Genomic DNA, 16,395 nt, shown 5'->3' on the forward strand with positions numbered 1-16,395 from the left:
TCAATGTTGATGCATCAAGTAGGTGACTTTAATGAAAATTAATTATAACAAACGTGACCTAACAAAAAAAATTCATCAACTACATACAAATTGCCTATCTATAGATAATGAATCAAATTACATGGTGGCCAAAATATGCAATTTAGAAATCCAAAGAAGTTTATGAAGGTAATGTTATAAGTGCTTGGTGTGTGCGAAATTGAACATGAAAGACTTAACACCAAGTAGCAACCTCAATAAATAGTAAGAACAATAATAATTCAGTAGCAATATCTCAACACAATCAATAACTCAACTCAATCATCTAACACTTAGCATCACAGTAGAAAATTATACTACTAAGCTAAACAAACAACTAACTAACTAACCGCATGTAAGCATGGTGGGTGGTGAATGGTGGTTGAAGAAGGAAAAGAGGAGAGGAGTAGAGAAAAGAAAAGAGGAAGTAGAGACAAGAGAAGAAAAGATGTATAGAGGGTGAAAACAGGGACGTGCGTACGCACAAAGCTCTGTGCGCCCACACAGAGGGTTACGCGTACACGTCAGGGATGCGTGCGCATGGAATGGCGAAAAGTGGAGGGCGACGCGTACGCGTCGATGGAAAAATGCAAAATGCTTGTGCGTTCGCACTGTGCGTGCTGACACCGCGACCAGAGGCCATATTTTGAGGTGTGCGTGGGCACAGGGCTGTGCCCACGCACAGAAGGCCGAATTTTTTTTTTTAAGAAAAGGATCATGTGTGCGCGCGCACACAAGTCTGTGCGCGCGAGCAGAAGCTAAAAGGGGTATGGGTGTACGCGCATAGGTTGTGCCAGCGCTGCGAATAGAGGGCATAAAAATTAGTGTGCGTGCACACAGGTCGGTGCGCACGCACAGGAAGCAGAAAATATAAGCTATGCGCATGCACAGATGGGTGCGCATGCTCAGATGCCCTGTTTTTCAAAAAAAAAATTTCAAAATTCTAAGGTATTAAACCTTAGTTCAACCAAAACTCAACATCAAAACATGTAAAAACTTGGTAGCACGAATTGCGAATCACACTTTTCACAAACGCCAGTTTTTGTGCCAGTTTGGGCGTTCAACTCCAGTTTTTTATCCTTTTCTGGCGCTGGACGCCAGATTTGGGCAGAAGACTGGCGTTGAACGCCAGTTTACGTCGTCTATTCTTGTGCAAAGTATGGACTAGTATATATTGCTGGAAAGCCCTGGATGTCTACTTTCCAACGTTTAGTTCCTTTAAATCACGCCCTTGCTCTTCTTGGAGTGGGTTGTTTTCCTTTAGGGGCCATGATCTTAGTGATCATGGATAAGCACACCAAACTTAGAGCTTTGCTTGTCCTCAAGCAAAAGAAAAAGAAGGAGATGGGTAGAAGGAGAGCTCCTCCCCACCATCCTGGCGTTTGAACGCCCAAACACTGCCTGTTTTGGGCGTTCAACGCCTAGTTGTTGCCCTTTTCTGGCGTTGAACGCCAGATAGCTATCCTTACTGGCGTTCAGCGCCCACTGGATGCCCATTTTGGGCGCTGAACGCCCAAAGTGGCCTTCACTGGCGTTTTCTTGCCAGTAAGCTCCCTATCTCTGTTTTGTGTGTAGATTCCTTCTGTAACCCTGTAAACTTATGCAAATGATTCTTTACCTTAGTGTCAGTGAACTTTATATAAACAAATAAAAATAAAAATAGGGCAAAAATGCTTAGAGGATTGATGCCCCATGGCTGGGTTGCCTCCCAGCAAGCGCTTCTTTATTGTCTTTAGTTGGACCTTGTTGAGCTTTTAATCTAGCTGCAGCCTTGAGCATTCTTGCTCAGTGTTGCCTTCAAGATAATGCTTGATTCTCTGCCCATTGACAATGAACTTCTTATCAGAATCAATATCTTGAAGCTCCACATAACCATATGGTGACACACTTGTTATCATTTTTAGAAAACCAAAATAAATTTTCGAAAAACACAAAAAAAATCAACAAGAAAACACCAAACTTAAAGTTTGGCACAGGATTTAATAGAAAAAATATTTTTGAAAAAGAAGGTTTTGAAAAGAGTATAAAAGATTCTAACCCAATCAAATTAATGTTCTAACCAAATGAGTTATGGGACCTTCAAAAATTTTAAGAAAGATTATTTTTGAAAACACCAAACTTAAAGTTTGGCACAGGATTTAATAGAAAAATATTTTTGAAAAAGAAGGTTTTGAAAAGAGTATAAAAGATTCTAACCCAATCAAATTAATGTTCTAACCAAATGAGTTATGGGACCTTCAAAAATTTTAAGAAAGATTATTTTTGAAAACACCAAACTTAAAGTTTGGCACAGGATTTAATAGAAAAATTATTTTTGAAAAAGGTTTTTTTAAAAATATGATAGCCAATTACCATGAACATAAACACCACGTTCTAATTAACTGAGCTATAAATTTAAAGTGTTTTAACAAGGGATAAATAATAAAAGACTCTAAACCAAAAAAAAAAAACAAAAAGAGAAGATTTTTCCTAATCTAAACAACAAAATAATCCGTTCGAGTTCTCTAGCTCCAGAAAATCCACTTTGAGTGCAGGGAGGTCAGAATCCAACAGCATCAGCAGTCCTTTTTCAGCCTGAATCAGATTTTTGCTCAGCTCCTTCAATTTCAGCCAGAAAAATACCTGAAATTACAGAAAAACACACAACTCATAGTAAAGTCCAGAAATATGAATTTTTCCTAAAAACTACTAGAAATAGACTAAAAACTAACTAAAACATACTCAAAACTATATGAAATTATCCCCAAAAAGCGTATAAAATATCCGCTCATCAAAAACCCATAAATTCATTATCCAAACCAAAATTAACTTAAGAATTCTCAAAATTAAACTAATCCTAAGCTAACCAATCAAACAAGAATGCAATTAAGTCAAAATATAAACAAAAAGAAGGGTTGAAACAATATTACCATGGTGGGGTGTCTCCCACCTAGCACTTCTATTTAGAATCCTTAAGTTGGACTTTATTGAGAAGCCCTCACCCAAGCTTGTATTCTCCAAGGCAATTGAGGTTCCAAAGCTTGTGCACCCAAATCTTCTTATGAGTTCCTTTCAGCCCATCTAGGTAACAAGCACTTGAAATTCTCAATTCCTATACACAATAGCAACAAAACTCACAATGCAATGGGTGAGAATTCATAGGATAAAAAGAGAATAAAAATCAAGGGTAGCAAGAACAAATAAAATGAACTTCTAAAACTAGCAAAAACAAGCAATCAACCAAAACAAACTATTCACATATTCACATTACCCAAAAGCAAGCAACATATGTACAAACAACCAAAAATAAGCTATTCACAATATTCACAATATGCACAATAGCCAACAATAAGCACCATTACAACTCCCCAAAAACGGCACCAAATTTGATAAGAGAATTTATGTATAGTCTAGATTTTCACAAAATAGAATTCCATCGTTGAAAGTATAGTCTAGACCAACAATTAATTCCCAAGATCAAATAGTAAATCCAATACAAAATATATTGACCGAGAGTATTTAGCTCCCGGGTCGTTCTCTCTAGGAGTTGCAATTAAGTGTCTATTATTGGCTATGGAAGGAAATGGGGGTTGGATGATAGCAATTGGCAAGAAATTAAAATGCAAGAAGGTAGCTTAGCATGCAAGAAATTAAAGGTCAAAGCAATTAAAGAAAACAATAAAAGGGGCAATTAAATGCTAGAAAAAGAGCTCTTGGCAAGGATTGGGTAATGAGGGCTTGCTATCCTAGTTGTGGACCACAAACATGGTAATTGTGTATGAATTAATCCCAATTAGTTAACCCTACATCGAGGATAAGTCAACTAGGCATAATTAATCTCAATCTCTAAGTCCTAAGTCAATACTAGTGGGTCATATAGAGTCAAGGGAGACCAAATTAATTAACAACCCTCACACAATATGGAATGAACATCCACCACTCAAGTTAACCCAAACACCCAAATTCCCTACCAAGAGTGAGAAAAACTAAGCAAAAACCCAACCAAGCAATTTGTCAAACACTTAGTGGACATGTAAAGAAAGCATGATAAAATGACAAGAAATAATAAATGCTACAACAACCAAGCAAGGAAAAATAAAGATAAAGCAATAAATGGCATGAAACATAAAATTGCTTTAAAAGTAAATTAAAGTGACAAGAGTGTGCATAAACATAAAAGACAACTAAAATGAGAAATTAACAAGATAAACAAGGAAATTAAGACAATAGAACAAAGAAAGGTAGAAGAAACTAGATTAAAACAAGAATTAAAAGTAGCAATTACAAGGAAATTAAACTAAAAACCCTAGGTTCTAGAGAGAAGGGGGAGCTTCTCTCTCTAGAAAATGAACTACATGACTAAAATCTAACTCTAATTGCTCCCCCCTTCTCCAAGCTTCAATTCTGCGTAAAATACCCTTGGAAAGTGAGCTGGACTTGGGTCCTGGAGGCCCACAAATCGCCTCCAGCGATTTGCATTAATGAGGTCACATGCAGCTTCCCATGCATACGCGTGGGTCACACGTACGCATCACTGCCCAAAATCACACCCACACGTACGTGTCGCATGCAAATCTCCCTTGTGCGTACGTACGCGTACTTGTGCGTCCGCACACTATTGAAAACCTCCAAATGCTCATTTCTTCAAGGATTCTCCCACTTGCATGCTTTTCTCTTCACTTCTTCCATCCCATACTTGCCTTGGAAATCTGAAATCACTCATCAAACACATCAAGGCATCGAATGGAATAAGAGTGAAATAAAATTAGCTATTTTAAGGCCTAAAAAGCATGTTTTCACAATTAAGCACAAATCTAGGGAGAATTACAAAACTATGCTATTTAAAGGAATAAGTGTAGAAAAAGTTGATTAAATCCACCCAAATAGAGCAAATAAATATCATGAAATGTGGATTCATCAGTACGCATCATAGTGTGCGTATGCACAATTTGCAAAATCCTCAAGGTGTGGGTACGCACACCCCTCGTGTGTACACACGAGCTCCTCCACATGCTCTGGTCTGTGTGTGTACACGATAGAGTGCGTATGCACGTACACCAGAATTCTTGATTTTCTGCAACTTAGCCAAATTCAGTTTTCTGTACCTAACTTTCGTGTCCATAACTTTCTTTACAAAACTCTGATTTTCTCAATATTTAAATCATTTTAAAGCTCTTAAAATCATCTTTAATGTGAAACAAAGTTCACTTAAATCCAAAATCTGAGGCTCAAATTATGGTCTGCCAAAGTTGGTTAAAAATCTGTTTTTACCAAAACTTCAAAACTCAAGTTTTCCAAACCAAATCCAACCAAATACTAATTAAAGCCATTCCAAGCAATATTATAACTCATCAAACACCAACCTATCACTCATCAATCCTTTAGTCACCTAAAATACCAACACTTCCTTATCAATTCAATATCCTATTCACCATATTCATATATATACATAATAATTTCATCAACTCAAACTACACCACAATCATTTCAACATAAATTATACTTACACAATATTACACACTTCCATTAGCTCCACAACATATCAACATTCACAACCATACAACCTATTCAACAAATTCATCATGAATTTCCCACCAAATTCAGCAACAAATCATCAACCTTTTTCTTATATATATATATCATAACTTCTCACACAACCTAACCAATTCATGTCAACCTAACACCAACCACACCACAATTAATTCAACATTTATGTTCTGTATTCACTAAACATGTACCATACACATAATTCAACTTATTATACGTTCAACTAGCTTAAGTTTTCACGTAATATTATACATTAGCTATGAAAAACCAAAATCATACCTTGGCCGCTTCCTACCTAAACCCGGAACACTTCAAAATGCCCTCTTTTCTCCTAAGTCTCCAAATCGAACCAGCCACCAAAGTTTGATTTGAAGCGCTCCAATTCACTGATTCAATCTCCAATTTAACACAAATTCAATCTAACCCGTTGATGATTAGGGTAAAACCCAACAATTATCCACTAATAAAGTACCCTCAAATCAATTAGATAGAATTGAAGAGGATTTGAAGATAAGGATTTGAAATTGAGGAAGGAATAAAGGCTAGGGTTCCACATTTCCCCTCTCCTCCTCAGTGTGATTTCAATAAATGAATGGGGAAGAAGACAAGTGTGGCTTCTTATATGTTGGGCCTTGGGTCCGGTCCAACCAGTTTAGTTCGTTGGCCCAACTTTGGACCAAAATCTTTAAAATTAGTGTCAAAATTTATATTTTAATTATTTTTACCTTTCTAAATGATCAAATTTAATTTTCTAATTTTTTTAAATAATAATTAATTTATGGGTTAATTATTTACTAATTATCCGGAGATTACATTCTATCTGGATACCTCTACCACAAATATAGGCAAAGTATTACCATGGACCATCCTCAACTATCTCAACAATTTTTGCAAGCACAACAAAAGTTCCACCCTAACAAATTTACAAAAAGGTATTAAGAAAATAGGAAAATAATTATAAAAGAATCAAGAGGAAAAAAAGGATTAACATAGTTTCCACCCTGTTGTTATCCTCAAGTGACTTCATAGTACATCTAGGTGTTAACTTCATAAAGTCTTCTTCTATGATTCTATCCCATCACAACCAACAATACGAATGGATTGAGATGCACTAATTCCATGGGAAATACAGCTATTAAAAGATAGAAGTACAAATGAAATTTTCAAAAAAATAGCCAAAAACAAGAAAGAGAGATATATAAGGCAATGGAATCAAGGAACACCGAGATATAATTACATCATTCTAAATAACAAACTTATATACCTCTTCCGAAAAGATGCTACCTCTGGGATATCAAGATTGAATCCAAGCTTTAATGTAACACATGATATTTTGAAGCCCAACTCTACCTGAAAATTAATGATACCTACTTTAGTTACACAAATTAATACTCAAAGCACAAAAAAAAAAAAAACAAAGATAAATCAGCCAAAGGAAATTAAAAAAGCTGGCACGAACTCCTAAAAACCTTAACTTTGACAAGCCTCAAAAGGACGATTGGTTGCTCAGCATACCTAAAGGAGAGAAATTAATTCAGTTTATCAACATAGTCACCAAACAAGACACATCAAATCCTGCAACTGAAAACAAACAACAAAGGCACATTGAATCCTATAAATTCTAGTGAAGTTATGTGAAAATTATATTAAAGATTTTAAAACATGCCGAAAACACACATTGAAAAATATATTAGTAATGTCACTCTCAAATTAAAAGAATATAAAACCACTATTAGAAAGATTTAAAATAAATAAGGCAATAACCTATCAATAAAATGCCAACTTCAAACACACAAGAAGAAGACCAAAACAAAAAAGATTGCAACAACAAAAGTAGTAGAGTTAGGGATTGTATGAGGTTAGAGTACCATAAACCTAAAGGGAAAGCTGGAGGTCAAATCAATTTGGCTGTTGCAAGAAAGTGGGATTGTAAGAGCTTAGAATACCACAAACCTAAATGGGAAGCAGGAGGTTGAATCAATTTGGATGTTGCACGAAAGTGGAATTTTATTTTTAAGATAAAATCCTCAAGCAAAACAAAGCTAAAGTCAACTATACACAAAATAATGATACAAATCTGTCATGACATCAATTTTTTTTCAGATTATGATAAAGATACAAATATGAAGAAATCACATAAACAGTTAAAATCAAGACCTTTAACAAACTCCATGATCAAAACTTAAAAAGGAGATACCAAACAATGTCTCCAAAAGAATAAGTTACCCAGAAAGTAAACTCTTAAAATTTACAAATATTTTAAAAAAGTAACTTAACCTTCTTGCAGAATTTTTGACCCCATTTCGTTTTCAGTAGAACTGGGATGCAATCTCATATCAGAATCCAGTAGAATCCACTATTTATCTCTTATAACATCTTCATATATGATAAACTCTAATTTTGTGGTTCATCTTGTGCTTATTTTGGGGGATTTCATCACCTTTTCTCACATTTATTCAATAAAATAGCATGATTTTGTAATTCTCCCTTTATTTGTGCTTAAATGTGAAAACATGCTTTTTAGGCCCTAAAATTGGTGATTTTAATTTACTTTATTTCCATTTGATGCCTTGATATGTTTGTTGAGTAATTTCAGGTTCATAAGGCAAGTATTGGATAGAAGAAGTGAGGAGAAAAGCATGCAAGTGGGAGAACTCATGAAGAAATGAAGGAACCATAAAGCTGTTAAGCCTGACCTTCTGGCACTCAATCAACCATAACTTGAGTTACAGAAATCCAAATGAGGCGATTCCGATTGCGTTGGAAAGATAACATCCGGGGCTTTGAAATGATATAAAATTTGCCATAGTTTCCTGATGTATAGGGGCGAGCACACGCCATGTACGTGTGCACGCTGATGGAGCACGTGGTTCATTAAAAAGAAATCGTGGCCAGCGATTTTGCAGCTCATTTTGGGCCCAATCCAACTTCTTTCTGATGCTATTGAACCCAAGGATTGAAGGGAGAATGAACCAAGTAGTCATAGTTTAGTTTTTCATCATGTTTTAGGTTAGAATTCTAGAGAGAGAAGCTCTCCCTTCTCTCTAAAATTTAGGGTAGTTTAGGTTAAATTTTCTTAGATCCACTTTCAATTCTTGTTTTGATTTAGTTTTCCTTTGTTAATTCCTTGACATTACACCTTTTTTCTTCTAGTTCTTGTTGTTAATTTCCTTTTCATATCACTTTTATGTTCATACACTCTTGTTGGATTTCCATTTTCTTTCAATGCAATTTTATGTTTCCATGTTTCTTTTATGTTGATCTTGATTGTTATTGTTGATTTCTTACTTATGTTAGTTATGGGTTTCATTAATTCTACCATTTTGTGATGTTTACTTTTCTTGCACTCTAGGTGTTTGATAAAATGTTTACACTAGTTTTTGAGTTGTTTTCTTGGCTCTTGGCCTAGGCTAAGAGAATTGAATGACCTTGAGTCATTAGGTCTCATTGAATTGGTGATTTGAGAACCCTTGGTGGTCAATTTGATACCCATTGACACTAACCCACTACTAATCTAATTAGTAGATAGGTTGGGACCTATGGGCTGATGTTGATTAAGTCATTTGATATACTTCAAGTATAGAAGTAAACTTAATGAGCTTGGTTCCTCATAATTATCAATATTTGGTTTGTAGACAAGGATGGTGATCTCAATTACCTACGTCTAGCCAAGAGTTATTTTCCTTTATTTTACTAGTTCTTATTATTTACATTTCTTGTTCCTTATTACAAAAACCCCAAAACATTCCTTCATAGCCAATAGTAAAGCACTTCATTGTAATTCCTTGTGAGACGACCCGGAGTTCAAATACTCCGGTTAATTTTTATTTGGGGTTTGTTATATGTGACAACCAAATTTTTTATTGGGAGGATTGTTTGTTGGTGTAGAATTATACTTGCAACGAGAATTCATTCATTTGTGTGAAATTCTACACCAACACGACAAATTCTCACTCATCAAAATGGCACCGTTGCCGGAGAGTTGCAATGGTGTTATATTATTGGCTATTGTGAATATTGTGAATATGCTTGCCTTTTGCTTAATTGTTAGTTTTTGTTAGCTTAGGACTTTATTGCTTGTTTTTGTTAGCTTTTGTTTTTATTTTCTACTATGAATTCTCATCACTTTGGCTATGAATTTGGTTCAAATTATGTTGTAGAAAATGAAAGCTTCAATAGAGATGTGCATCAAGGATTTGGAAATCAAAGGTGGGAGGAGCCCCAAGCTTATGAACAACCTTCTTGGCAACAACCTCCTTCCGAATCAAGTTTGACAAGAGTGCTTGGGGACATGACTACTATCCTCACGGAGATACACAAGGACCAAAGGGTATTCTATGCCACCCGAGCCGTCCAAGCGTCAGCCCAACGTAACTACTCTCCGGATTCTTATGGGTATAATTCTAATCCTAATGCATATCAATCTAATGGATGTTGTGACCCTTATTGTGATTGTCAACAACCACCACTACATGCCTATGAACCACCCCCTCAACATGACTTTGAACCACCTTACTCACAAGCCCCTTACCACCAAACACCTCCATATGACCCTAATCCTTACCCATCATACCAACCACCTCATGAACCATATGAACCATATGTAGAACCACCCCAATTCCACCACCAATACCCTCAAGAACCACCACCTACATACTATTACCAAGATGAATCACCTCCAATGTATGGGAACTCTCAACCACAAGATGAATCACCTCCCATATTTGAAAAAATCATGGCTCAGTTTGCTAACATTACCGCTATCTTGGAATCATTGGACTCATGCAACAAGCAAAGCATCTCCACGGATGAATGTGAGAAATCAACCGAAGAAAGGAGCATGAAGAAGATATTAAAATCTCAACATGAGTACAAGGAGATGGGGTATGTCTTGCAACAAGTGGAGAGTGAAGAGATTGTTGATGAAGAAGAAGTGGTTGAAGAGCTAGGCAAAGTTGAACAGGAAGTGGATTCCAAGTTTGAGAACACTTCCACACCAAGTGGCATTGTTGATGATTTTGTGGAAGTTGTTGAACCTTCTTCTATTGAGCTTGAAGGCGATGTTAAGGAGGGTGTGCAACCTCCTAAGAATATAATGAATGATGAAGAATTAGAAGAAGGTGAGCAAATAACAAATCTTCCTCTTAGAGATGAGCCCACACCAACACATGATCCTTTGGTATTTGAGGAATCTTCCCCTATTGATATTGAGGTAAATATTGAGATATGTTCTACATTACCTCCATGTTATGACATGAAGAGTGGGGAAGAGCTAGAAGAAGTTGGTGAAGAGGTGGTTGAATGTGAAGAACTTTGTCAAGAGGAAGAGGTTGAAGTTGAAGAAGCTTGCCAAGAGGTGGAGGTAGTCAAGAAAGAGCACAAAAGAGTAGACCTCGCATTGTCTAAGTGTGGGGAGGTTCCCCTTCCTAAGTCACCATCATCCAATACAATATTCAAGTGGGTAAAATTCTTATCCCTAAGCTTTACGTTCTCACTTGAATATGGTTTGATTGAAAATGATGGTCAACTTAGAGCTCTTTGTGGAGTTAAGAGTAGGAGAGAGTTGTGTAGTGGTTGGAAACATCACTCTAAGTTCATGATGGTTGCATGCTCAAAGTTGGATAGTAATGGTTGGTGTAGAAACAAGTTGTATGGATCTAGGAGAATGTTTGGATGCTTAATTGAGAATTCACAAGCCTTGTCACCCGAATTTAACTATGGTAGTCAACGGGAAGAAGGGTACAAGAATAAGTTTTGGGACCCCGGAATTCATGTCAACAATCAAAATGCTTGGGGCCTTGCATCTACCTAAGCTTACTTGAAGGCCTTGTGCGCCTAATCTGGGATCACAGTGGACATTGGAGATGCAAACGTTGGTGGGGATTCAAGGATGAATTCAAGCATAAACCACCCTAGCAAGGACCCCCACCAAATGTCCAACTTAAGGACTTAAACTAAAAGTGCTAGGTGGGAGACACCCAACATGGTAAATTCTTTCCATTTTCCCCTTTTGTACATATTGGTAATTAGTTTAATTTCATGTTTTGTTGAGTTTGTTGAGTATAATTGGTAGTTTAGTAGGTTAAATAAGGTTTGATGGTGTTTTGGTAGCTGTTTGGAGGTTTAGAATGCTTGGATTGGTGCGAAAACATAGAAAAATTTTGAAAAACAGAGCACCATCCACGCATACGCACACTGCACGCGTACGCGTGCATTAAGCATTTCCACCCCCTCCACGCGCACGCGCCATGTGCGCATACGCGTGGATTGAAAAATTTTATTCCTCCATACATTGACCCGAGAGTTGTGCCTACACTGCGCCAGCACCATGCCTGGGGAACAAATCAACCCGTGCGTACGCACACCTGGCGCGTACGCGTCCTTGATGCTAATTGCACAATGCACGTGCCCACACGCTGTGCGCGCGCGCGCCGATAGCGCCACCTGCCTTCCTGGTACATGTTCCAGAGAGTTGGGCCAACCTTGGGCCAACACTGTGCCTAGTGCATAACCTCACCCACTCATGCGCACACCTGGCACATACGCGTCCTTCTGCCAACTGCACATCGGCGCGTAAGCGTGCATGACGCACCCGCGCCGGTAAAAAAAAGAGTTTTTTTCTCTCATAAGCCATTTTCTTTTGTTTATCGCATTCGTATACTTCTATTCTTTACATTTCAATTTTGTTTCTATAGCATGTTTTCAGTGTTTTTTCTAAGTCTCTTATTTCAATAATGATGTTGAATTTTCTTTCTCAATTGTTGAGAATTTCTTGGGTAATCTTGGTGCTTCTTGACTTGTTTGATATTGTTGGGTGATGAAACTTTTAAATCAATGCTTAATCTTGTATGACTCTTATATTCTTTTGCATTGATATGAACTTGCATGTCTTTCATGACCCACTCTTTCTAGTCGAACTTGATGCTTTTGAGTGCTCTTCATGCTTTGACTTTACTCCTGCATCAAGTGTTAGTTAATATGCCTTAGCTTACATTGTTTTCTCACTCACATGTTGTAGCTACCATGTAGTGAGGACCCTATTCTTATTTGGCATTAGCTCCCGCCTATGTTCTATTTGCTTTAATGTCTTTGTTATTGGCTTAATTTTCTTTCTTTTTCTCTCCTTTTAGCTTGGCCACCAAAAAGGAAAGGAATGGAAAAGCTTTTAAATGGGGCAACAAACAAGTCCTTCTGTACAACCTTTTGGAAGAAACTCATCAAGTGTAGCAACCCGTCCACCTTGCTCTTCTTTGCATGCACCGAGGACGGCGCAAATTTTTAAGTGTGGGGAGGTCGTCCGACCGATCTCCATGGGTAACAATTTCTTTCTTTCCACACCAATTCTTGATTTCCTTTGCTAGTTAGTTGTTGCATTGTATGATAGGTTGCATGTTAGTTAGAATTTGTACATATTTTACCACTTCTTTTTATGTTAGGGCTACTTGGTTAGGGTGATGATTTCTTTTCCAAGAAACTGTTTTTAGGGCACCCTACCAACTTGAAAAAAAAATTTTGTGACAAACTTGCTTGAAGAATGTATTTTAGAACATGGTTTTTGAGCTAAGAACACAAGCATGTGAGTTTTGATCCCAATTGTGTGGTTACATTTTATAACCACTTATTTCCATTCTTATGTGTATTATTCTCTTTCTATGATTGTAATCTTTGATTTATTTGATTCTTTATGTCCATTGTTCCATGTATGAATGCATTTATATGATTGAGGCCATCATTTCATTTAGCTCACTTACCCAAATAGCCTACCTTTCATCAACCATTGTTAGCCAATTTTGAGCTTATTTAATCTCTTTTCTTCTTAATTGTAGCACATCACTTCTCCTAAGTGAAAAATAATAAATGTCCCTTAATTTGGATCTTTAATTAGCTTAGGCTAGTGAGGGTGTGTATCATTTAGGTATGGGAAACTTGAGACATTGGTTGAGGTAAAAGTGTAATTTTTTTTGTTGAAAATATTGGGAATTGGGTACATATTCATGCACTATATGTAAAACTATATGCATTGAAAAAAGAAAGAAATAAAAAGGGGACAAAAATGCCCCAAAGTAAAGTTCAATAAAAATCAATGCATATGGAATGTGAATTAAAGAGAATGTATGAGTATGTGAAAAAGTAGGAATCATGGGTAGCTAGGCATTGTATTAGAATTGTATAAGTTGTTATATGTGTTTGGTGAGAGCTTATGTTAATCAAAGATTCAAATTTCAAGCTCACTTGACCATATGCATCCTACCTTGACCTTAGCCCCATTACAACCTATGAACAAGTCCTCATGATGAATGTATGCATGCATTGAATAATTGTTGATTGTTAGATGAAAAACAAATCTTAGAAAGCATGATTAGAAGAGAATTGAGTGATCGACCCTATACACTTGAGCGACTAGAGCGGATACACTTCCGGTGAGGGTTCGATGCTCAATTCCTTGTTTCCGGCTTTCATGAGCTTTCTTCTTGCAAGTCTATCTGAACTTCATTTTGATATTTGAATTGGTAGGATTCATGAATCATCATATGATCTTAGCCCAACTTGTTCATACATGCTCTTGGAGATTGATTTGCTTTTGACCAAGTAGAGAGAATCATCTTGCATTTAGTTGCATTCATATAGATAGCTGCATATAGTTTCGTTGCATTGAATAAATGTTCATACCATTTTCTTATCCTTCTTTATTCTTAGCATGAGGACATGATTGGTTTAAGTGTGGGAAGATTTGATAAACCCCAATTTTGTGGTTTATCTTGTGCTTATTTTAGGAGATTTTATCACCTTTTCTCACATTTATTCAATGAAATTGCATGGTTTTGCAATTCTCCCTTGATTTGTGCTTAAATGTGAAAACATGCTTTTTAGGCCTTAAAATTGGTAATTTTAATTCACTTTAATTCAATTAGATGCCTTGATATGTTTGTTGAGTGATTTCAGATTCATAAGGCAAGTATTGGATGGAAGAAGTGAGGAGAAAAGCATGCAAGTGGGAGAACTCATGAAGAAATGAAGGAACCGTAAAGTTGTCAAGCCTGACCTCCTGACACTCAATCGACCATAACTTGAGATACAGAGGTCCAAATGAGGCGGTTCTAGTTGTGTTGGAAAGCTAACATCCAGGGCTTCAAAATGATATAAATTTTGCCATAGTTTCATGAAGTATAGGGGTGCGCACGTACCATGTACGCATGCGTGCCGATGGAGCACGTGGTTCATTAAAGAGAAATCGTGGCCAGCAATTTTGCAGCCCATTTTGGGCCCAATCCAACTCATTTCTGATGCTATTGAACCCAAGGATTGAAGGGAAAATGAACCAAGTAGTCATAGTTTAGTTTTTCATCATGTTTTAGGTTAGAATTCTAGAGAGAGAAGATCTCCCTTCTCTCTAGAATTTAGGGTAGTTTAGGTTAAATTTTCTTAGATCCACTTTCAATTCTTGTTTTGATTTAGTTTTCCTTTGTTAATTCCTTGATATTACACCTTTGTTCTTCTAGTTCTTGTTGTTAATTTTCCTTTTCATATCACTTTTATGTTCATACACTCTTGTTGGATTTTCATTTTCTTCCAATGCAATTTTATGTTTCCATGTTTCTTTTATGTTGATCTTGATTGTTATTGTTGATTTCTCACTTATGTTAGTTATGGGTTTCATTAATTCTAGCATTTTGTGATGTTTACTTTTCTTGCACTCTAGGTGTTTGATAAAATGTTTACACTAGTTTTTGAGTAGTTTTCTTCGCTCTTGGCCTAGGCTAAGGGAATTGAGTGACCTTGAGTCATTGGGTCTCATTGAATTGGTGATTTGAGAACCCTTGGTGGTCAATTTGATACCCATTGACACTAATCCACTACTAATCTAATTAGTAGATAGGTTGTGACCTATGGGTTAATGTTGATTAAGCCATTTGATATATACTTCAAGTATAGAAGTAAACTTAATGAACTTGGTTCCTCATAATTATCAATATTTGGTTTATAGACAAGGATGGTGATCTCAATTACCTACGTCTAGCCAAGAGTTCTTTTCCTTTATTTTACTAGTTCTTATTATTTACATTTCTTGTTCCTTATTACAAAAACCCCAAAACATTTCTTCATAGCCCATAGTAAAGCACTTCATTGTAATTCCTTGTGAGACGACCCGGAGTTCAAATACTCCGGTTAATTTTTATTTGGGTTTTGTGACATGTGACAACCAAATTTTTTATTGGGAGGATTATTTGTTGATGTAGAACTATACTTGCAACGAGAATTCATTTATTTGTGTGAAATTCTATACCGACACGACAAATTATCACTCATCAATATACCAACAGATTTTAGTATAAATAATAGTACATTAATATTTATTTGAAAAAAAATCAAAGAAACCTAAGAAACACGATGCTGATACATGTGATATCTTATATCTAACTTGTTTAGATGAGCAAACATTTGGAATTAAAGGACTTATGTTGTGTTCAGCCCACTTTTTCAAGAGCGGCACTTCAGGATCAGCATAGTTGGACCTCAATATAAAAGGAAAAAAAAACAAAGAACAATTAGTTCATGTGTATTTACTTAAAACATATCGAATAAAATCCTAAGAAAACAAAATGGATCAATAAACATAACCATATACAAAAATGATTCCAACTAAAATAATATTGAATTCATATAGAGTTTGAATAAAATGAAATCCTTAAGCATTGACCTTATAAAAGAAAACACAATTGATTAATAAACATAACCATATATTAAAAATGATTGCAACTAAAATAACACTAAATTTATATAGATCTAGAAGAAAATAAAAAGCCACCTATAAAACAAATGGATAATAAGAATGACACAAACCCAAAATTA

At 36.1% G+C, this 16,395-nt stretch overlaps 1 long non-coding RNA gene across 1 annotated transcript; it reads left to right on the forward strand.

The window, feature by feature from the left end:
- Positions 7,546 to 16,069, forward strand: LOC110270002. Its single transcript, XR_002358943.1, has 3 exons — positions 7,546 to 7,849; positions 15,212 to 15,222; positions 16,015 to 16,069. It is a non-coding gene; the product is annotated as an uncharacterized LOC110270002 (long non-coding RNA).

Source organism: Arachis ipaensis, chromosome B01 (assembly GCF_000816755.2).
Source record: "Arachis ipaensis cultivar K30076 chromosome B01, Araip1.1, whole genome shotgun sequence".
In the NCBI taxonomy this organism is placed as follows: domain Eukaryota; kingdom Viridiplantae; phylum Streptophyta; class Magnoliopsida; order Fabales; family Fabaceae; genus Arachis; species Arachis ipaensis.